At 43.8% G+C, this 23,783-nt stretch overlaps 1 long non-coding RNA gene across 5 annotated transcripts; it reads right to left on the bottom strand.

The window, feature by feature from the left end:
* Nucleotides 1–6,077: 6,077 nt before the first annotated feature.
* Nucleotides 6,078–19,545, bottom strand: LOC119437451 (uncharacterized). 5 transcript variants are annotated; one of them, XR_007465089.1, is made up of 5 exons: nucleotides 18,784–19,545; nucleotides 16,389–16,470; nucleotides 13,100–14,374; nucleotides 10,342–10,555; nucleotides 6,078–6,510 (listed from the first exon to the last, which is right to left on the bottom strand). It is a non-coding gene; the product is annotated as an uncharacterized LOC119437451 (long non-coding RNA). The 5 variants fall into 5 exon arrangements; XR_005189378.2 differs by having other exon boundaries at nucleotides 6,099–6,510; nucleotides 13,100–13,304; nucleotides 16,389–16,489; nucleotides 18,784–19,278; XR_007465091.1 differs by having other exon boundaries at nucleotides 6,099–6,510; nucleotides 13,100–13,298; nucleotides 16,385–16,470; nucleotides 18,784–19,277.
* Nucleotides 19,546–23,783: the final 4,238 nt, after the last annotated feature.

Raw genomic sequence — 23,783 nt, 5'->3', positions numbered from 1 at the left:
AGTATCCAAATTGTCTGAGCGTAGCCCTTCCTGTTTCAGTAAGTTTGAGACATTCGAGCTGGTCAACTTTGTGTGCTTCCACTAGCTCTTCCGAAGTGTTGTGGAGACCTAAGCGTAGTAGTCGTCTTGTGAAGGAGCGTTCGGAGATCCCAGTGGCAATATTGAAGACCTTCCGGATGAGGATGTTGAGTTTTACGATTTCTGCAATCTTTAGGTCTATGTAAGGTGTGCCCTAGGTGATTCTTCTGATGATTAGGGCTTGGATGATTCTGATGGCACCGTGTTCTTTCAAGCCGTAACTTCTGTTTGCCACCCGTCGTGCCAAATGTGCTACTTGCGTGAAGGTTTCTTGCAGTTTTGGTAGGGTGGCGGCGCCCGATCCGTCCTTATGTACCTGTAGGCCGAGGATTCTGAGTGACTCGACTTTAGGAATTTGTATTCAATTTAGACAGAGTCTTGGTTCTGGCATTTCACCTTTTGACGGTCTTCCCATGGTTTGCGCTTTTAGTATGAGAACCTCTGATTTTTCCGGTGGGCACGCGACCCCGCAAGCCTTGAGGTAGTTTTCTGTGCGACCCACCACTTCTTGTAGTGCAAGTTATTGATTACAAGCAAATAATTACATGTAATTGTTTACGTGTAAGCCTGGCATTAGATCATGCGAAATATGCAGTAGAGGGCCCGTACCAAAGGGATGTAATACAACTAGATGTAGCTTCAATGTTTCGATAGAAAAAGGAACAGCGGCTTCACTATTGACATGACCGATGCCACGAGACACGGTGCTTGATTTTATATATTAGTCACTGAGATTGCACCTCACGCACCCGAATGCAAAACTCTATGATTGCAACGCTTCCTTACCGCTTCACTGCCGGCGGTTCTATACCTGAGAGCGCAGGCAGTAAATTTCTCTTACCTCGCACTGCCGTCCTTGTTCAGAGTTAACCATTTCAGAAAGGAGCCTGCGCGGTCGACAATCTGGTTCAAATCTTGCTACTACAAAGAAACAAGGGTCTTCCCCCGCTGCCATTGTGGTAATTTCCCGCCCGTTTTTTGTGCATCCGACCGGTGCGGATGGCTTCTATTGTCTCAGTACACCCTCATTTGACGCTCAGATCTTATAGCAGTTGAGCACCAGGCGCAGAGAGCCTTTGTGCCTTTTTGACACCGCTCACCCGGCTGCATGGCTAGCCTCTCTCCAGCAGAAAATGTTTTTTTCTGCTGCAAGACACCATGAATACACGCCATGGGGCGTGTATGCAGAACTCGTTCTTTAGATTGCTGTTTGCATGTTTAACAGACACCTCCATGATTGCACGCTGTGATGACACAAAAAAGAATGATACACCTAAAACGCATTTCCGCGATACTTTGAAAAAAATTAACAAGCACATAATGGATGAAATCAAGGAAGGATATCGCAAATGGCCTCGAACAAAGAGATTTCGATATAGTGTCGTTAGAAAATTCATACGCGGCAACCGAACTCTTCATAAACTCTGTAGAAAATGTTATAAAAGAAACTTCCATTCAGTGCGCAAAAAGTTTCCAGGAGAGCACTGGTTTCGCAGGGTCCGTTATCGTATATCTGGTCTAAGGAAGGAAGAACAGCCTTGAATATTTTCATACATGTTGGCTGAGAATAAGTCAGATGCAAATGTGAAAGACTGGCCGAATTCAAGATATGTGAAGCGAAATTACCCTAAAGTAGCACGACGTACAATTTCCAGCCTGATTCCGAATGAACACTAATTGAATCATCACAGAAACTAATACCTCTGCTTAGAATTGCATTCGAAATATGTTGCGTCAGCAACGGCACTCATTTTTACAGCTGATGTTTGGACACGCAGTCGTTCTGAAGCAGATGGAGGGTCCGTAGAAGGAATCAGCGATGCAAACACACGGAATGTTATATCGACATCTCTTTACTTATTTCATGTCGTCTTTTTTTTTTGTCTGTTATGGGTCGAAGGTGACCAGTAGTGCATTCACAGGATATAAACAGTACTCGAAGAGTACTAATTAGTAGTCGCCTTCACCATCCGGGCACAGGTCTCGGCTATGTTGAGGAACGATGACGCCACAAGCATCCACGAAGTGATCAATGCAATGTTGCGGAACTGCGTCTTTCGCTTTCAATTTCGTCCACAAGATGCACTCTGAAATAAAAAGGCAGCAGGATTGCAAAGCAGAAATACCGCATAGCGTTTCGGAGATGGCCCCCCAAGATGACTGCATCAAAATGGCACTAAAGAAACATACTGTGGCAAAACGCAATCAGAAATTAAGGCTCCAGAATGTGGAAATGTGAGCGAGAAAACGAAATGTAGAAGTAATGCAAAAATCATGAAGTCATATTAAAGCTCGTTTGCGATGTCTCAATAAACAATCGTAGTTTTTAAAAAGTTGTCGCAGTTTCACCCGAAAGGCGAAGCATCAATTGCGATAGCAACTTAGTAGAGAGCTATACGGAGTAAGGATAGTAGTTTTATCCGCTGTACAAACTTGGACATGCAGCAGCACCGGCAACACACAGCACTGTTGTCGACGCCGTCGGCGTTTTGCCCGCGTTCGCACAAAATGCGTGCGGCGTTGGTGACTGTTGCCGGAGCCTCTGATATAAATAGGCACTTGGTGCCGCAGCTAAACGTCGCCTCCCTTCCCTGCCCCCCCCTCCCCCACGGCCTTTCGTGCGTCAGAAGAGGGCGCGTTTGCTCTACATATATGGTGATTGTAAAGGAGGAAAGAGACGCCTACTTCTGCAGCCCTTAAGGGAGCACGGCACAGAACGCGCGTTTGTTCTCCGCCGTGCGTTCACTCCCCGTGAAAGCGCGCGTCCCTCGCGCCCTTTCACTCGCACATACAGCGTTCGGCGGCGCGCGGCGATTTCATCTCCATTGACGTCATACGGAACCTCACGGCGACGGCGACGGCAACGGCGACGGCGACGCCGACGGCAGAAATCTGCTTTGGAGTGTCCATATAATTGCTATCGCAATAAAATATTTTTAAATATTCTAGAAACTGAAATGCGAATCCAGCGTGGTTTGCAAATGTTTAGTCACAAAAAAGTAAAGATAGAAAAAATGTCGCAGTTTCACCCGAACGGCGAAGCATCAATTGCGATAGCAAATTAGCAGAGAGCTATACGGAGTAAGGATAGTAGTTGTATCAGCTGTATAAACTTGGACTTGCAGCAGCACCAGCAACGCGCCGAACTGTTGTGAACGCCTTCGGCGTTTTGTCCCCGTTCGCACCGAACGCGCGCGGCATTGGTGACTGTTGCCGGTGCCTTTGGGAGCGGCTCGGACGTTTTCGACGAGATCAGAACGGGACACTCGTCGAGCAGCGTCGGAAGTCTTTACCGCTTTCTCGCCTCGCAACGTTTTTATATAAATAGGCATATGGTGCCTCAGCTAAACTTCGCGTCCCCTCCCTCCCTCCCATCTCCCCACGGCCGTTCGCGCGATCGAATAAGTCGCGTTTGGTCTCTATATATGAGGATTGTAAAGGAGGAAAGAGACGCTTAATTAATTCTGCAGCCCTTAAAGGGAGCACGGCGCGAACGCGCGTTTGCTCTCCGCCGTGCGTTCGCTCCCACTGAAAGCGCGCGAGGGACGCGCGCTGTCACTCGCACATACAGCATACGGCGCGCGGCGACGATTTCATCGCTGTTGACGTCATACAGAATCTCACGGCGATGGCTACCGCGACGCCGACGTCAGAAAACCGCTTTGGAGAGCCCATATTTGTAATTTCTATCACAATATAACGACGCAAGCCGCTTAACACGTTTTGAAATATTTCCTGGCCGTCACACGGATGTACAGGTGCTGCAGTTTATGGTGAACTTTTAAATAAACAAAAAGATGTATTTGAGAATCCCCGATTTTAACCAAACGTTTCCCGTGACGTAAAAGTAAGTGTAGTACCGATCGAATGAATGCATTAATACCAGTCATAAATGTATTAGGGTTTATCTATTCGGTTCCTTTAGAAGTTCACAAATTGGCGTTTTTTCGCATGAGAGGCAAAAATGTTAATTGTTCTCAAGAGTGTGGCAACAACAAGACACAACCAAAGCAAACGGTGCCCTCAGTTTCTTTCTTTTTTTGTCTATATTATTGCGATACCAATTATATGGACACTCAAAAGCAGATTTCTGCCGTCGGCGTCGCCGTCGCCGTCACCGTGAGGTTCCGTATGATGTCAATGGAGATGAAATCGTCGCCGCGCGCCGAACGCTGTATGTGTGAGTGAAAGGGCGCGAGGGGCGCGCGCTTTCACGGGGAGTGAACGCACGGCGAACAAACGCGCGTTCTGCGCCGTGTAGTAGTGATTTTATTGAAGAAGAAAGTGACGCTTAGTTCTGCGCCGTGCTCGCTTAAGGGCTGCAGAAGTAGGCGTCTCTTTCCTCCTTTACAATCACCATATAATGATGATAAGTGGTTCTTGAGGGAAAGGGAAAGGTTGACGCTATCTTCTGCAGCCCTTGAGGGAGCACGGCTCAGCGCCAAAAACAATCACCATATATGTAGTAGTAGTAAGTGGTTTATGTGGAAAGGGGAAATGTTGACGCTATCTTCTGCAGCCCTTGAGGGAGCACGGCTCAGCGCCAAACCATATACGTAGAGCAAACGCGCCTTCTTCCGACGCGCTAGAGGCCGTGGGGGAGGGGAAGGGAAGGGAGGCGACGTTTAGCAGCGGCACCAAGTGCCTATTTATATGAGAGACTCTGGCAACAGTCACCAACGCCGCACGCATTTTGAGCGAACGCGGGCAAAACGCCGACGGCGTCGACAACAGTTCTGCGTGTTGCCGGTGCTGCTGCATGTCCAAGTTTATACAGCTGATAAAGCTAACATCATTACTCCGTATAGCTCTCTACAAATTTGCTATCGCAATTGATGCTTCGCCTTTCAGGTGAAACTGCGACAACCTTTTTTGCTATCCCTTGTAATAAAGAGGAATTCTGACAAAGTTACTGTACTCGTAATGACATCGTACTGACAAATCCATTTGTCAGGGTCCCTAAGAGACGAACAATGAACGGAATCCATTAGCCGTTATTTCGACTCCTCGTTGTTTGTTCTTCTTCTTCTGCCTGAGGTTTTACGTGCCAAAACCAGTTCTTATTATGAGGCACGCCGTAGTGGAGGGCTCCGGATTAATTTAGACCACCGGGTTCTTTAACGTGTACTACCACGCAAGCACAAGGGCGGTGCAGTAGGTACCATATCTCCAATTAGGGCTTCCGCAGACACTGAACCGTGCCAGACGCCTTTCGAGCGTCTCACGACACCAATGTACCCTTGCGCGTGCGAGGCTTCTATGAAATACCTGCTCTTTCAGACCCAAAGTAAATCAATCCTGCAGGATCAGTGACTGGTTCAATTCTGTAGGAAAGCGCATACGAGGCTATGATCAGTCGAACTACGTAATTAATACACTTATCGTGCTATGCGTGGTCCACTCATTCGCTCTCACAACCGTCACCTTTAAACAGCAGGGGAAGTTACTATGAAACTAGACTTGGGCAACAATTGCCAACATTATAGTGGCCCGGTACCATCTTCGCCACGTGATAGCAGTCTCTTCGGAGTTGCCACAGCACACCACCTGAATGTCCACCAAAATGGACATTATGTAGGTACGCAGTTGTTTAAGAGTTCTTTTTTCTACGTTTTGTATCGAAGGGCGAGGACGACCAAGTTTGGTCAAGACGAAGTCCTTGATTCTGTCCCGTGTCAATTGTGAAGTCAGTGTAGATGCATAGGTGGCTCTGATTGCCAATCATTTTCATAAATACTGCGCCGAAGCGAAGTGTTCGAAATGCAGTCATTATCACGTTGAAGAAATGATCACCCCTATTGAAAATTTGCCCGATGCTGGGCATGACGGAATCCATCATCCATCATCACGGTGGATTATGGTAATGGGCATGCTGGGCAGTGGGCATGCTGGGTGATGGGTGGAATGCTGGGTGATGGGTAGAATGCCGGGTGATGGGTAGAATGCCGGGTGATGGGTGGAATGCCGGGCGATGGGTGGAATGCCGGGCGATGGGTGGAATGCCGGGCGATGGGTGGAATGCCGGGCGATGGGTGGAATGCTGGGTATAACAGTGGGCACATCAGGTCAAATGCAAGTTGTGTAATGAATCGAAGGAGCAGCCATTGCACTTAGGAAGCTCATGATGGGCTATCTTCATGCGTTCTTGAGTCTTGCAAAGTGTGCAGTCTGTATCTACATGTGGCCAAGTATGCCGCTACATTTTCATGCCATAAGGAATCAATGTATAGCACCATAATATGTTCTATATCTTCACACTTTATTGAAAAAATGCAATAGGTTAAGGCGATTCACGTCTTCCATACTCGCTTGCCCTCGCGCCCGCTTCTGTGAAGAAGCTCCAAAGGTGCTTCGTTACAGAAGCAAGGTGGTGCTCTGGAGGTGGTGCTGGTGGCCCCATCGGATGTTCCCCGATGTACTTCTCCAGGCAGTCTAAAAGAGTGCAATAAATATAGAAATAAATTGTTATTGAAACCATTTGTAGTAATAAGTGAATGTAGGAAATCTGCTGCAAAAGATTCAACAAGTTTCAAATAATACAATGCAGCATATATTACACACAAATATGCTACCCAGCGCACATGGCAGAGCAGATTTATTTTCAGTGAGAATGTATGCACATGCATCACACTGTTTTGCTGAGTCGCATGGGATTTTAGTAGGTGTTTGCCAAAGCTACGCCTCTTCTCATCAGGAGTTTGGCTTTACTGCAAAGTTTAGTCAAACGGCAGCTGCATTCGAAGCACCGTCAGGCGGATTTATTGCTTCCGATTTCGCATAATTTGTCTGCTCTTCAACCACCCAAATTTCTCTCAGATTTCGAGAGCCACAACTTGGCTAGACTGTCTCTAACGCAAGGGTGGCTTAACGGGCATGTTGGTAAAGTTTCATCTTTGGTTAGCAGCGCGACGATCTACATGGAAGCGAGAGAAGGGATAGGAAAGAGCGCTGACTTACAATTTTATTGTGCACGTAATCAAGGTTTAAATACCACGCTAAGGCACAAAAGAAAAAACAGAAAGGTAGCACGTATTCAGGACTCGGCTTCCAACATACAATATGCAAATCATGTGGTTAAATATTGCACTTCTTTATCGCACAGTGACAATGAAGGGGCACTGACACAGCGCTCCCCAGATTTGTGAATTTCGAGCGCTTCAATAATTTCTCTGGTATGTTTGTTTTTGTTGCGACTGATAATTTGTGCGCTATCAAATAAGGGTTTGCAACGGTGGTCTCTGCAATGAATATCCAGATGACCAGAAACGGAGTTGAAAACATGATTATTATGCTCCTTTAATTGTTCATTGAGACAGCGTCCCATCTGACTAATGTATTCGCGGCCGCAGGAAAGAGGAATGTTGTAAACAACACGTACAGCGCACGTGACAAAGCGGTTATTATGGTTGGTTCTGCAGCAACTTTTTCTTTCTTTAGGATTACAGTTGACCTGCCTGCATAAACATGACAGCTTATGTGGTGCCGAAAACACAACATCGACACCAGCACGCCGACCAACTTCTTGAGAGTATGGGACAACGTGTGGATGTAAGGGATGACGGTGACTCTCTTCCTGGAAGTGGCAGAATCTGGGTTGCTAGCTTTTCCTTGCTTTTGCAAGCTTCCGGCTACTGACGCAGCAGACTGCCCGGGTCGCCCGATTGCTCGTCTCCGGGCCTGTCTCCCGAAACTGGTTTTCATTAAGTGGCGACAGGACTTTGAAAAGGAATTGGTGAAGCATAGGCAAACGATTTCTTGCTTGATGAGCATTGAATGGGCTGAGTTAAAAGGTAAAAGAGCTTTGCAAGCTCTGGGTTCATACATCCAGCACAGCTGGTTGTTCCTAAAAATGAGTCTGAGGTCTAAAAACCTAATCGAGTCGGCAACTGGCAGCTCATGGGTTAAGACAAATGGATGAAGACACTCTTTAAACAGCGATAAAGCATCACGGCAGCTAGTTTCGACAGTGTCGGCGTGAGTATCTAAATGAACTAAAAAATTATCTACAAACCTAAAAACATGCCACGAAAGACAGAAGGCGTTTGGAAAGCGCACGGCGGGAAGACGTATCTACAAAGGGGCGGGGTTTGCATCGGTTCATGCATAGCACCCATGCTGAGTGACATCTTGCTAGCCACTCACGGCTGTGCACTTTCCAAACTCCTTGCGTCTTTCGTGGAAAAAGTTTTTAGGTTTGTAGATGATTTTTTGGTTCTTTTAGATACTGACGCCGACACTGTCGAAACTAGCTGCTGTGATGCTTTATCGCTGTTTAAAGAATGTCTTCATACATTTGTGTTAACCCATGAGCTGCCAGTTGCCGACTCGATTAGGTTTTTAGACCTGACTCATTTTTAGGAACAACCAGCTGTGCTGGATGTATGAACCCAGAGCTTGCAAAGCTCTTTTACCTTTTAACTCAGCCCATTCAAAGCTCAGCAAGGAATCGTTAGCCTATGCTTCACTAATTCCCTTTCAAAGTCCTGTCACCACTTAATGGAAACCAGTTTCGGGAAACAGGCCCGGAGACTTGAGCAATCGGGCGACCCAGGCAGTCTGCTGACGTCAGTAACCGGAAGCTTGCAAAAGCAATAAAAAGCTAGCAACTCAGATTCTGCCACGTCCAGGAAGAAAGTCAGCGTCATCCCTTACATCCACACGTCCCATAATATCAAGAAAGTTGGTCGGCGTGCTGGTGACGATGTTGTGTTTTTGGCACCACATAAGCTGTCACGCTTATGCAGGCAGGTCAACTGTAATCCTTAAGAAAGAAAAAAAAATTGCTGCAGAACCAACCATAATAACCGCTTTGTCACGTGCGCTGTAGGTGTTGTTTACAACATTCCTCTTTCCTGCGGCCGCGAATACATTGGTCAGACGGGACGCTGTCTCAATGAACGATTAAAGGAGCATAATAATCACGTTTTCAACTCTGTTTCTGGTCATCTTGGTATTCATTGCAGAGACCACCGTTGCAAACCCTTATTTGATAGCGCATAAATTATCAGTCGCAACAAAAACAAACATCCTAGAGAAATTATTGAAGCGCTCGAAATTCACAAATCTGAGGAGCGCTGTGTCAGTGCCCCTTCATTGTCACTGTGCGATAAAGAAGTGCAATATTTAACCACATGATTTGCATATCGTATGTTGGAAGCCGAGTCCTGAATACGTGCTACCTTTCTGTTTTTTCTTTTGTGCCTTAGCGTGGTATTTAAACCTTGGTTATGTGCGCAATAAAATTGTTGTAAGTCAGCACTCTTTCCTATCCCTTCTCTCGCTTCCATGTAGATCGTCGCGCTGCTAACCTAAGATGTCTCCAACGAATGCAGGAGACCTGCAAGGTGCTAGTTCTGTCATCTGCTACCGTTAGCCTGTTGCTCGCAGTCTGTATTTCATGCAGTGGGCGAGGAAGCGGGTCGTAACTTTAGCATTAGCCAAGTAGGCATAAAATTTTTTGAATGTACAAGCCGTAGTCATGGCTGGTTTCCATGCTTTATTTAGCTGCAATGATGGCAACCAATGTTTTAGTGTTCTTTTGAAACCCCATATAGCTTCCTTGCTAAGCTAGCCTACATCTTCAATGTAAAAAAGCCTAAGGAAGCATCTTAATATACAGAGCAATCTCTTATGCTCGTTTGTTCCTAAAAACCTTTTTAGCAACAAACGGTATTTGCAGCAGACTGTTGATGGCAGTACAAGAGTTACTGGCACTTCATTCATAAAGCAATTGAAACTGCGCAGAAAAACTAGGCGTTACAGCCACACTATGTTGTCATCCGTTCTAATCCAGGCTGGCCGCGAGTTCTAGAACTATGCATGATGCCTAGCACCTTGATTTTTTTAGGGCACTGATGACAGGCATGAAAATTTATAGGAAGCTGCACACAGGTCAAGCTCAACTATCCATGTCATAGCGTACATGTCAATAATGTGCGAGGTGTTTTCTTTGTGTAGTAATTCTTTCCTCATCTTTATGCTCAAATAAGGCACATGTTGCCAGCTGACTTTCTTGATTGCTTGTCATTGAAACCGATTATAGGGGAAACTGCAGACAGTTTTCGCAAGAAACCAATATCTCGATATTATCCTATGCTGCTTTGACAGTGCATATATACGGCTTAAGAAAAAGACACATGTATAGGCACTCGCATCATTCTTGCTTTGGCATTTCTTTCCATTGTGTGTACATCAACGTTAACTTATCCAGATAACTTTCAGATATACAGTCAAGTTTCTTATATGAGGTGAATGTTCACTTACTCTTCACAGCAGCCACTTTCTCTGGTGTTGCCAGAAGCTTCCCAGATGCATCAGAGATAGTCCGGCTGGCCGGCCCAGTCGGGCTTCTTTCCCCAGCTTGTGTTGGTGTCCACAGGTGCTGTGCCAGACCTAATGCGCACTTGGCTTCGGAGGTACACTTTAGTATGTAATGCCACTTGTTGAGTGGCATCACAAATCCCACACCAATCTGCACCTGCAACAGATAGAAAGTATATTTTTTTTACCAGTAATCGTAACCCTAAAACACACTTGCATAAAACAATATTGTATAGGTTAGGTCCTTTGATTTCTGATAAAATCCCATAATTTCCCATTTCTGCACCTCGAACAAGCGTTATAAAAATCGGGTTAAACCCACTCTTACCACGAAATTAACCTTTCTGTAAAGGATATTAAACTAATAAAATTTCCCCACCTTGTGGGCAGCAAGCAGTCATATTTTATACAGTTTAACCTTGCAATAAGGAAATTGATCGAGAAAGCAAAAAATTGGTTCAAATAGGCGCAGTACCACGCAGAAAACAGTGCAAAAATGAGTGCCATCGTGGCCTCCGAGATTGTAAGCAGTGTCACACTGAGAACAGAGCACACGTGACCTGAGGGAGCCATGTGCGCCAGTTTCCAAAGGCCAATACCATTATACACTGCACGGCCTCGTTCTGAAGAACACTGGAGAAATGCCTTGAAAGCATGATTACCCTTGCACGGTTGAAAAAGAGTGAATTTCCTTGTGATTTCTGAAATCCACGTGCAGCACTCACTCATCTTCGCAGTTAAATCATCGTCATGACTAAACTGGTGCAGAGGATGCGCCAAGTCCCGTCGCAATTGCAAACTTCAGAACTTGGTGTGCACCCTCCTTTTACTGCGATCGGATTTGACATGTTTGTTTTAACAGTACGGTGCTATTGAGTATGTTCATTATATGTGGACGCAGTTTGAACAGGCATGGTCAGAAAATAATAAATGCAATAAAATGCGGTCATTTTAAACCAATAATTCGTTATATCTGCGATTGTTATAAGCGAGAACTGTAGTGCACATGAACGTAAGCTGCAAGAATTTTTTGACATAGCGCTCCAGTAATAGCACAAGTAAAGGCATTTGATAAACCGCTGATAAGCCATCACTGTTTCTCACTCCTTCGCTACACTCGTTACTCGTGCCCTCATACTACACTACAAAGTGCAGCTAAAGCTACGAATTGCATTGCACGGCAGAAGTAAGGTTCCTCCATTGTCTGCCCCTAATCACTCTCCCCATTAAGATAGCTTAATGGAACCTTCACAAACGCTTCAGTGTTGCACAATGGGCGACCCCCTCCGGCATTCTCAGAACACAAAATTGGCTCTCGTCATGTCGGTTCTGTCCTTCCTCGATGATTGACTGGTCGACAGCTTTTGCTCCTAACGCCGAGGTCACCTGGAGCACCCTGTTGACATCGTGATGCACGGAGGCAGTGCCAGAAAGGCCAGGGGAGCAGTACATGAGTTTTTTTTTTATTTGTGGCATTCCCACAGCACATAGCACTGCCGCATTCACCAGACTATGGTCATGGCATTCTCTACATCATGCGCACATTTCTTTGAAATATCAACTGTCAGATGTTATGTTTAGGGGCCCTTTAAGAAATTTTCTTCATTTATATCAAGGCCGTCATATTCACCAAGGCTTTCTAAATAAACCTTCAGTTTAGACAGCAACAATTTTGTGTTGTTTCCTTAGTCCTTGATTTTCTGTGCTGTCCACAATGCATCATTTCCAATCAATGTCTTTGTGTATCACTGTTCAAACACCATATTGTTTTTTTGATAAGCTGACCTGCAATACATCTTCAATGTAAAGTAGCCTAAGGAAGTGTCTCAAAATAAAACAAAGCAATCTGTTATGCTCGTTTATTTCTAATAAACATATTCTTGCAGCAAATGGAAATTGTGGGAGACTGTTTGTGGGTGCTAAAAAAGAGTTACTGGCAGTTAGATTTACAAAGAAATTGAAATTGCACAGAAAGGAAAAGGCTAGTTACAGTCACACTGTGTAGTCATCTGCTCTAATCCAAGCTGGAGGCGAGTGCTGAAACTTTGTATGATGCCTCAGTGCCTTGCTTTTTTTTGGCGTCGACAACAGGCATAATTTATCGCAGGCTTATCACGACAAATACAGATATCCATTTTATAACTGACATGCCACTAATGTGCAAGGTGCTTTCTTTGTGTAGTAATTCTTTCTTCATTTCTATTCTCAAATAAAATGAAATCGCTGCAAGTAAGCCAAAAGTACTGATAGGACACATGTCACAAATTTCAATAAGACAGGTGTGCTTAGAAATCGCATGGCTCTGAATGTTGCAGATTATAACAAATAGATCACCACCGTCACCACATTGGAAAGACAGTGGTTTAAATAGCTTCTTTTCAGACCACACAATTTGCCAAGCTGTGTCAGAACCAAATTAATTTTACTCAGAAACATTTTTTCAAGAGCATTAGGATGAATGCTGCAGCATGGAAAACTATGATCGAACATGTCAAGTCTGCATTACACTTTTCAAGGAACATAAGGTGCTGAAAATCTCACTTGTCTTTAAGACAATAAACAGTAGGCACTAGCATCAATCATTGTTTGGCATTTCTTTTTGCTGTGTCAACGCTACTCATCCAGATAACTTTCTGATATACAGTAGTGAATGTAAATCATTCAGGTAACTCAGGTAAAATTCAGGTAACTGTTCACTTACTCTTCACAGCAGCCACTTTCTCCGGTGTTGCCGCAAGCTTTCTGGTTGAATCCAAACTGTGCGGCAGGCCTGCCCAGTCAGGCGTCTTTCCCCAGCTTCTGCTGGTGTCCACAGGCCCACATCTATTGCACACTTGGCATCTGATGTACACTTTAAATATACTGCCACTGTTATAAGGCAGCACAAAGCCTACACCAATCTGCACCTGCAATAGATATGAAGTGTTATTTCTTTGACCGATACTCATAACACTAAAGCACATTTGTATAAAAATATTTTGTAGGTTAGGTCCTTCGATTTCTGAAAAACCCCCAAGCCCTTTTTTGTGCTGATGACAAGTTTCACAGTTCAAACTAACACATTCTCAAGATATAACTGTAACTGCAGAATTATTCACCCAACATACACATTCTCTTGTATAGCTCAATAGCCAACATACACATTCTCTTGTATAGCTCAATAGCTTCGGACATGGAAGCACTTGAAATGCTAGTATAGTGTATACAGGCGAGGTCAACATAAAGCGTATGAACACACCCAGACATATTGCTAACATTCAAGAACTTTTATTTCCCGGTACCCCATCTTGTACCTCGGCTTGTGCGTCAGAGAATACATGTATAAGTGTAATCATTAGTACAACAGCAAACAATTGCAAAAAAAATGCTGACGCTTGCACGGTAATCTCAGCTCATATGCAGGAATTCCGATTTTTTTTGACAACACAAAATAGTTGCTAATACATACGTGACCAGCCCTGACAATCCACTCATTCTGTTGAGTCAACTCACACCCAATTCTACCTAGAATACGGTACTTTCAAAACAGGAACGGCAGCCACATTTTAAGAATTGAAGGAACAACAAACCATTTGGTGCCGTTATCTTCACTTTGTTACTGTGCTCACGCAGCCTCATTCGCACATCTGCCTGTTTAGCCTATGTAGCTTCTTCCACAGAATAACCCAATGTGATATATAATGTATGCTCTGCATTTGACAACACTTTACCGTTTTTTTACATTTTACACTTGTGGCATTCCTGGTAAATGCTACCTAGTTTGGTGCAGAATAGACAAAGTTGATGTCTGCTTGCTGTGCTTTTTAAGTTGTGTGAAAGGCTGTGATATACGGTCCTGCAGCATCCTTTATCTTGTTAATGGTGGCACCCCCTGCCATTCAGCACACATCTGCCTCTGCAGTGACTGTTTGAGCAGGCCTTCTGCAACGAGCACCAGGAACTAACTTGGGTAGCCAACCTCGTGAAGGTTTGTCGCCTGCAACCTAAAGGTTGCATTCATTAGTTGCTAGCATGACTTTCTTTTGCACCAAAAATGTAGTCGATTGCAGTGCATGTGTTATATATTCTATTCCATTAAGCTGTAGAAGCTATATAGGCCAAAGGTGCTACATTATGTGAGCACAGTAAAAAAAAAGACGGACACCAGATAGTGCTTTTTGTGCCTTCATTGCTTCAATGTAGCTGCCATCCCCATTCTGAATGTGCTCTTATTCGATGCTGAAATGGGTCGAGTTGACTCTACAGATTACAGATAAGTGGAGTTTTAGGATTGGTGATCCGTGCATTGGTAAACACTTTAGTACATTGGCAAATAAAAAAAATGAATTCCTTCATATGTGGACAGATGGCACTACAGTTACAAGTTTTTATCGATATATACCATCGCTTCGTTTTGATCAGCTTATTGAAACCACACTGACACACTTGTCTATGACTTTTGCTATCCAGTGCACCTCTAAACTTTTTTTGGTTTTTGCATTTTTCAGAAACCTGGCGCTACTAAACAGTTGAGTGCATGTGCATTTATTACAAGAGCTGCTAAATGGCTAGCGAAACTAGGGAATGTTAATGACAGAGCGAGACAGCCCAAAAACAATGTAAAAATGGGTATGGTAGCCATTTAGCTGCCCTTTAATAAATGCGCTTGTCGTCCACTGTTTAATAGCACCAGGTTCCTGAAAAATCCCAAAGCGAAACAAATTAATTGTAACAATGTATAGCAACAGCCAAAGATGTGTGCCAGGACGGCATAACTTTGTCTATAAAAAGATGTTATTTCAGGTTAAACACTTGTATCTGTAGTGCCTTCTGTGAGCATGCCAGACGATACGGTTGGTTTTCCTCATTGCTTTTGACATTATCATAAGCGGTCAGTGTTTGTTCTAAAAAAAGTTGTAATGCGAAAAACCACAATTTAGTTCTCTTGGCATGTGTCAAAGATTACATTAACAAAAACAAATAATATTTGGACTGGCTAGTATAAATTCATGGTACCATGGCACCAAGTTGAACACAATAAGAGGAATATCTTCTTCGTGTGTTCCACTTCTCATGCAAAAAAACAATGAAAGATTGCAGGTGTAGGTGCACAGACATTTTATGCCTCAGAAAGCATCAACTTTCTGTGTGCCTGCCAGTGAAACCTTCATTTATACTACACCTATCAATAGTCTAGCATTTATTTGAGATGCCACCGAATAGTTAAGAGACTGACAATGCCACGGGATAATGTACAGCCATATGTAACACTCAAAGCAACAACAGCGAAAAACAGTGTGAGCCACACCTACTTCTAGCTTTGCAATAAGTAGCAATTTCATTGACTCTTGGAAAAGCATACATAATATCTACTGTACAGGACAATGAGGCACACATAACAGATGGAAGTTACTGACAAAAGCATATGCACACTATTTCTTGAGTTTACTCAGTTATAGCATAAATTGAAATGCGAACAGGAATATTTGTTACGCATAATTACATGGATGTGCAACATGTAATCACACTGTAGCTGGTTTCTAAGCATGCAGTAGTCTCAAGTGCATGTTTTGGAGTCTAAATTAGACCGCTGTTACAAGTGCAGCTAAACCTGGAAATGAACCACTTTCAAGTAGTTTCAGAATTGGTTGCATTTGAATTCTTATGGTAGATATATTTTGTACATTCAGTAAGTTTTTCATTCCAAATCAGTACTTGTGCCTGTTCCCCTGTTTCAAGAAAATTTTTAAACTGCGCGACGACAAGACGTGAACAGAAACATTGAAGCTCACACACGTTTCTGTTCACGTTGTGTCTTCTTTGCGCAGTTTAAAAATTTTTGCTGAATCTATGAACTGACTAGCCCAACAACATGCCTTACTTCCCTTGTTTATGCATCACAGTTGCAATTCATTCAGCCCGACCACACGAGATGTCACACTGAAATTCCATAAATCTATTTTACAGCTACGATAATGACAAAATGATTTAACAACAAAGCCTAGACTTACCTACTTATATGTCTCTTCACTCAGGCATAGGTCAGTGCTGCTCACAGATATTAATCACCAACGTCATCTGCAGAGGAAGAGGCTGAAAAAAAACAGGTTTTCTGAAAGTACAGAAATACAGGACAGGCTCTAAAACTATGTCGAGTGACACAACAGATGCTAGTCAATTTAGAGGTTATTACATACAAAAGCATACAGTTTCACACAGACAACTGTTGCACTGAATAAGAGATGACACTGTGACAAACACAAGGACTATTTTAGCACTTGCGCATTATCTACCAATCAGCTGATAAGTTTATTATGAGCAAATAAAGACTGAAAGGACCCCAACTGATCCCACTAATGAGGTGCACCTACTGACACATTAAAGTAGCTACTCCACAGTCTGAGATTTCAGGAAGGAAATGTGTTTCTGAAGTTATTGAGGTGTTACCTGAAGTGTAATAAGTGTACAATAAATTTCTTTCCATGTGATGTTCTATTCACAGTGACAGTTCAAAAAATCTGCTAAGCCACCTTTGGTATTATGCATGTTGAATTTCTGGAACTTTTCGGAAATTTGCAGTTTTTTTTTCAGTATTTATGCTTTCCACAGGTCTGTTTACGTCCGACAAAGTAGTACCAGCTACAGCATGCTTGCTCTGAGTGTGGCAGTAGTGATGTGTTATGCCAAGGCAATTCCAGCTGACCTGCCTTGGATTCAAAGCAGTTTAATTCAAAAAACAATTATGGGGGTTTTAAATGTCAAAACCACCATCTGATTATCAGGCACGCCGTAGTGAGGGACTCAGGAATAATTTGGACCACCTGAGGTTCTTTTAACGGGCACCTAAATTTAAGTGCACGGGTGTTTTTTACATTTTCCCCCCACCGAAATGCGGCCGCCGTAGCCGGGATTTGATCCTGCGGCCTCGTGCTTAGCAGCCCAACACTATAGCCACTAAGCAACCACGTCAGGTGGCGGTTTAATTCTAAGCATGCTTGACCACATACATAATGCCTAACCACATATATAATGTGCGACAAGTTCTAGATCACACAACTCTGCCCACTTTCTTGCTCCATGCAGGTGAAAATTCAAATTTACGACACCACTATCAGAGGAAGTAGAGCAGGTGCTTTATAATTCCTGACAGTGATATGCAGTCATTATTTCACTCTAAGAACAAGCGAAATGCATGTAAATGGTTTCTTGATGAACCCATCGCCACATAAAGAAAGCAGCAGACGTCTTCCACAATCTACGTAGTGCACCAAATGGCAACTAATAATCTCAAGCTCAGGTGTACCTTCAAGGCATGGGCACACATACAGTGCAGGAAGCTTACTGCCCATTCGAAGCCAACATGTGCCGTATTTTACAAACAGCTTGATATAAAATATGCAATTGGAACATTATTGCCTCTTCCATATTGACAGTGTTATGAAATGCCTTTGGACCTGTTGCACAGAATCGAAATTTTCACATTCAAACAGTCTCTCTAATAAAAAAAATAAAGCTTGTACAAATCAGTGCATACATTTATTAAGAAAGAAATGGCAACTGTTCTACAGTGTTCCGCCGATAACCACTGCAAACCACCACTCAGGCTCGCAAGCCAACAATTTGCCATTGCATTTGTCCCACACTTGTAAAATGAACGGAAAACTACTACGCAAATAGAACGAGAACACAGCTGTGTATTTCAGGCACAGTTTTCTTGCAGTCCTGTACGAACTACCTCGGTTTAACAGCCCTTTTCAGTGCAAAATGAAATCTGGAAAAACGTAATTAAAGAGAAGCATTTTCTGTAACTGCGTAAATCCGCCGAGGATACTGTAATACGAAGTTCTCTCAATATGCATCAGCTATCAACTTCCGTGTCACGCTACACATATAATCGTTTAAATCTATTCCTTAAACGCCGATAATTAAAAGTGCAACCGTGCACACTCATCACGGCTCCGTACAAACAAAATGCGCCGCAAAACAAACACTTCTAAATGCAACGTAATTTGTCTTACGGTATCGACTCTTGGTTCGCAGAACACCGCGGTGGCTGCAGATATTTTTTAGCGCTGTAGCTCGGACGTATTCATACCGACGTTTCGGCTTCGTTACGAGTCAATACAGCGTTTAATGCAAACCGCAAATTTAAAATGCACGGTGATCATCTTGCCGGCGGAATATCTTTGCGTCTAATACTGGGAAAATTTTACGAGTGGTAGTGCGCACGTCTTATCTCACTACCAGCGCGTATTAGTAGCGACTAATCTCTACAAACGTAGTGCGCAAGCAGATTCAACGCCACTGCAACCGCATTCGGTACCACGCTGTTCGATTTCCAGGGAAACAATGCATAGAGCAATGATAACGCGCAACGTAAAAAGGATAGCATGCACGGCTACCTACCTTTGGCACGAAAAACACGCGTCCGTCCGTCTTGTGGCGATGTGCCGCGCTGCCGATTGCCGGGCGTCCGTTGGTCTTGGGGCAATGTGCCGACTTCCCGATGTGCCCGGACTTCAAAGCATTTCTCCTCGCCACAGAGCGCGTTGTCGAGAAGGAACTTCGGCACTGCTTTTCACTGTTGTGCGGAAGCATTTGAAGACGGTATCCTCCAACACTACGAATCACGTCCGTCCGCAAATCAAACAAAGGGATCACTGAGGTTGTGTTGCAGTAGGTTGCTGTTGAATTAGTTCCTCCCGTATGACGCATCATATCCGGCCCAGAAGTTCCTCCTTCGTTAATGAGCGCAATATAAAAGCGACATCACGAGATAGTAAAAGAAAAAGTCACTAAACGACGACTGCATCACCACAGAGATACGCACGCAGCATAACACGACGCCATGTCTGTAAACAGCGATAGTGGCGACGCTACGGCCGCGGTGCCTGAACAGGTTTCAGTTTCGATTTCAAAATATCACCTCCTAATTCACTTTTGTGGATGGTGTCAGGAACAGCTCAGAATAATGCTCTAACGCTCAATGTAAAAGCAACGTGATATCTTAGTCTATCGGTGCACCATGCAATATTGATTGTACACTATGCAATCAGTATTGGAGGGGTGGAGGGGCTATTTTGGTATCCAGGTTCAGTCCGAACTGTAGGCTTTCGGTACTAAATTTTTGTTTATTTTGGCGTTTTCTAACGCCAGTTCTCATTCATTTTGCGTAAGTTTTGCTCGAACCTTTCGTCTGTAAGTAAACGCTTACAGTGAGACTTAAAATCCTCTTTCAACGAGCAAGCGAGCCGCCAGCCTTTCTTGTAGGGTCCGGAATATTTCGCAGCGCCGGTTCGAAAAAGGATTGTGCGCTCACCGCTGCACTCTTCTTGCTCAAATTTTGCAGAATGATCGCATTTTGAGTCTGCTTCATTTAGTATAACACTTACCGCAGTTAACTGCCTGGTTTGTAAGAAAAAAAATTCAAATTTGCCTTCATTTATGGCGATGCGAGCTGATCCACCGACGAGCTAGCATAAACTTGTGTCGCCGCCTGCCGGAAGCTGCGGAAAGCAGCTGGTTAAGGTGGTTTGCCGCCTGTTGCCCGCTCCTAGAACACGCGGCTAACCGGGCTGACCGGCTGCTTTCTGCAGCTGCCGGCAGGCGGCGACACAACTTTATGTTAGCGCCGTCGCTGGAACAGCTCGCGTTTCCATAAGTGAAGGCAAATTTGCATTTTTTTCCCTTAAAAACCAGGCAGATAACTCCGATAAGTGTTATACTAAAGGAAGCAGACCCCAAAATACGATCGTTCTGCAAAACCTGAGAAAGAAGAGTCCAACGATGAGCGCAAAACCTTTTTTTTTTTTTTTTCAGACAAGAAATATTCAGGACCGTCTATGTTGCAGTGGAGCGCGTCTTCTTGATTACCGCAGTTCGGTGTCATTTGCCCAACCTTGTGCTTCTCGATCGAGCAGCCGTAGGTTTGCATGCCAATCGCCGCCGCAACTCGACACGATATACGAAGAAACACTATTGCTGTTTCCGTGGGTTGTATACACGCGGTGTATGATCAGGCGCGGTGTTCTGGCGGCGATCCGCTCGATCCCAGAAAACGCATCTCTTTAGCAATGGGGGTAAAGTTCGTGGCAAGACTGTCAGCAGTAGTGATTGCACTTACGGGCAAATTACAGTGCAAAGTACGAGTCCGCCGTAACAGTGACGGTGTTAACCGACGCATGCAAATTATCAACCAATCTGCGTATCGCACTCCCTCCACGTCGCGTCGCTTGCAGCCGTCGCTCGCACGTATATGTGGTTTCACCTGTGGTGTCACCAGCAAAGCAACCGGCTTGAGCGTTATCGATCTCTTTGGCGTTGCTTGTCGACGTCGCGTGCATATCGTGCGACAAGGGTGAATCGCGCCCATTTCCATGCCAAGAATGCCGGGGACGCAAACAGCAGTTAGCGGCGTCACGAGTTCATTATTGAAGCTTTTAGCTTCGGCGCTTCGGCATAGTCAATTAGTTGACATTTTCGTTAACGGGAACAGGGCATTTACACATCTTCCACCAGTTCAGAAGTCATTAAGTTTCTCACTGTCTGTCGTGTTTTTTGCGAGAAAGTACCCAGATGCATTAGTAATTAATTTAATGAGAATATCCCAGAGTCATGGAGTCGCAACAATTAGGTGATTTTCTCGAATACAGTATCACTGTATTCGAGAATCTCGTGCGTACGTTCCAGCAATCAATAGCTTAATTGAAATACGGAAACATATCTTGTTATTACATTCACCGTGATCACTAGAGCAAAAGCTACCAAGCGCATACGTACATATATATACCGGGTGTTCAAAATTAAACTTTAAGGAATTTTTAAAAATGGCCTGTGGCAGGTAGCATAATTCTTATCGCTGAGCTGGGTTGTTCGAAGAGGCGGACATTAGCAGCACGAGAAATCGAAACACATATTCAACTAATTAATAAAAATTGACTAATGAACTTCTTAGTTAATTACTTTACGGCACATATTGCAATTTACGAATTGTAACCAGTGAGTTTGCAAGACACGTCCACTTGAAATGAATTTCCAGGATGACACCAGTTTCAAGATATTTCCCAAACTGTGGGACGAAATATATGGGCGTTCCAGTTACTTTTGTGCTTCCATGTATAAAACAGCATTTTGGTAAAAAAGTAAGTAGAATAACAGTGCATTTTTACAGCGAGTTCGATGGCGCATCTCCAAACTGGTGTCATTCTGGAAATTAATTCCAAGTGGATACGCCTGACAAGCTCACCGGCTACAATTTGTAAATGGCAATATATGTCGTAAAGTAATTCACTAAGAAGTTCATTAGTGAAATTTCGTTAATGATAGTTAAATATGTGTTTCCATTTCTCGTGCTACTAATGTCTGCCTCATCGAATAACCCAGCTCAATGATAAGAATTATGCTACCTGCCACAGCATATTTTCTAACAATTCCATAAAACATAAAAATGAACACGCTGTGTAGCATTTGGGAATATGTAAATATACTTAATCTTGCAAAAATGCAAGAACGTTCCCAGCTGTTTGGCAGAGAAGGCAGTCATGAAAGAAACTTGACTTTCCTGATACACACTCTTCTCAATCATACGCTAATCAGATTGAGTTTCAAGACCATTCCACAGGCGGTTTCCCTTGAGAAACAACCTAATGTTTATGTAGTAAAGAAAGAGGATGCAAGCACCCTTCGAGTAAAAACCAGGCATCACTCTCAAAATTTGGATGCTGGCAAGAACATTGAGCTTAACATGATGAAGTTCCAAAGAAGGTGTGACTGAACAAGTTCAATCTAACTGATGGTAGAAAATAAACCACTTCCAATGTTGATTTAACTGCTTAAAGTGTAACACCGATACTTGAACAGAAGATTTGAATTTTTTGTGCAAGTATATGTCCGCCTCTTCGAGTAGACTAGATCATGAACTGGAATTGTTCGATTTGCCACAGGCAACCAAAACATTTATATCTTAATCATTATTATCTCCAAACTGGTGTCATCCTGATAATTCGTGGATCCGCCTTGCGAACTCAACGGCTAGAATTTGTAAATTGGAATATGGGACAATCGGCAATTAGTTAGAAACTTAATTAGTGATTTTTTCTTAATTGTATTGTTGATTATGCATTTATTTTTTTGCAAGTAATGTCCGCCTCTTCGAGTGGACCAGCTCATTAACTAGAATTGTGCTATCTACCACAGGCAACCTTTAAACATTTTTGAAAGTGTTCGCTGAAACACCTTGTATATAGTCACCCATTGTCCTCCCACCATCCACCCAGTACACCCACCATTCACCCAGCACGCACACCATTCACCCACCATCCAACCAGTACACCCATCATTCACCCATCATTTGCACAGGTCGCCCAGTATGTATTCCACCGTCCACCCAGTACACCCACCATTGAGACGAGTCACCCAGTAGGTATTCCACCGTCTACCCAGCATCTACCCAGCACCATCTATATCGCCCACCATCCACCCAGCATACCCACGATGAATTCCATCATGCCCAGCAACTTATCCAGCATGCCCAGCACGTTTCCCGGCATGCCCAGCATAAAACTAATGATGGGCAATGCTGGGATTTTCAATAGGGCTATGTAGTAAGGCATCTCATATATACTCTCATAGTACCCTATGTATAGTTATGGTGCGTATCGTGTCAGGCGTTACAGCCACTCGCATGATATTTCCAAGGGAAGTAGCCGTAGAATGCTTACGCATTGAAAGGCCATTATATTTCTCCGTTGTAAACTTGTAATTATCGGCGATTTCATGTCTAATCAAGCAGCCCAATCGGCTGGCACACAAATACCTTCGTTGTAGTGGTTTAGCTCTTCCACTGCATATGGAGCCAATTCAGAAGCCAACCTTTTACGCTAAGCTACATTTAAAGCCAACGTTCTTACTCTACGTAGTTTTTACGTATGGTGTGCATTTCTAATAAATATTACGGGAAAACTTATTCCTGCTGACATATTTGGTAATAATTTTGAACTTAGCTCATATTCTTTAATCAGACACATCTGTAGGCCCACCGCCACGAGCGGTAGTGGAAATATAAAAGCGCAGCGCGGACCATCTTTGCAGTAGGCTTTCGTCTGGACGAGCTCGTTTTCGCACCGACACCTCTTGAGTGATGGGCGTCGTAGTTAGTACTAACACAGAGCGTTGTCTTGCACGCAAGTAGAAAAAAAAACGCAGGTGGCATTCCTAACTACCACCATTCTGGTCACGAAACTCGCGCCTCATTTTAATGTAGAGCCAGCGCCTAAATTAAAATGAAACGGAAGGAGGGACGGACAAAGCTGCCGCCATAAGCTGCTTCGCATCTTGTCGCAGTTTCACCCGAAAGGCGAAGCAGCATTTGCGATAGCAAATTAGTATAGAGAGTTGTACGGAGTAAG

The sequence above is a fragment of the Dermacentor silvarum genome, chromosome 1, assembly GCF_013339745.2.
Source record: "Dermacentor silvarum isolate Dsil-2018 chromosome 1, BIME_Dsil_1.4, whole genome shotgun sequence".
Classification (NCBI taxonomy): domain Eukaryota; kingdom Metazoa; phylum Arthropoda; class Arachnida; order Ixodida; family Ixodidae; genus Dermacentor; species Dermacentor silvarum.
The sequence above is the reverse complement of the archived record's forward strand: the minus strand, read 5'-3'. Positions and strand labels throughout refer to the sequence as shown.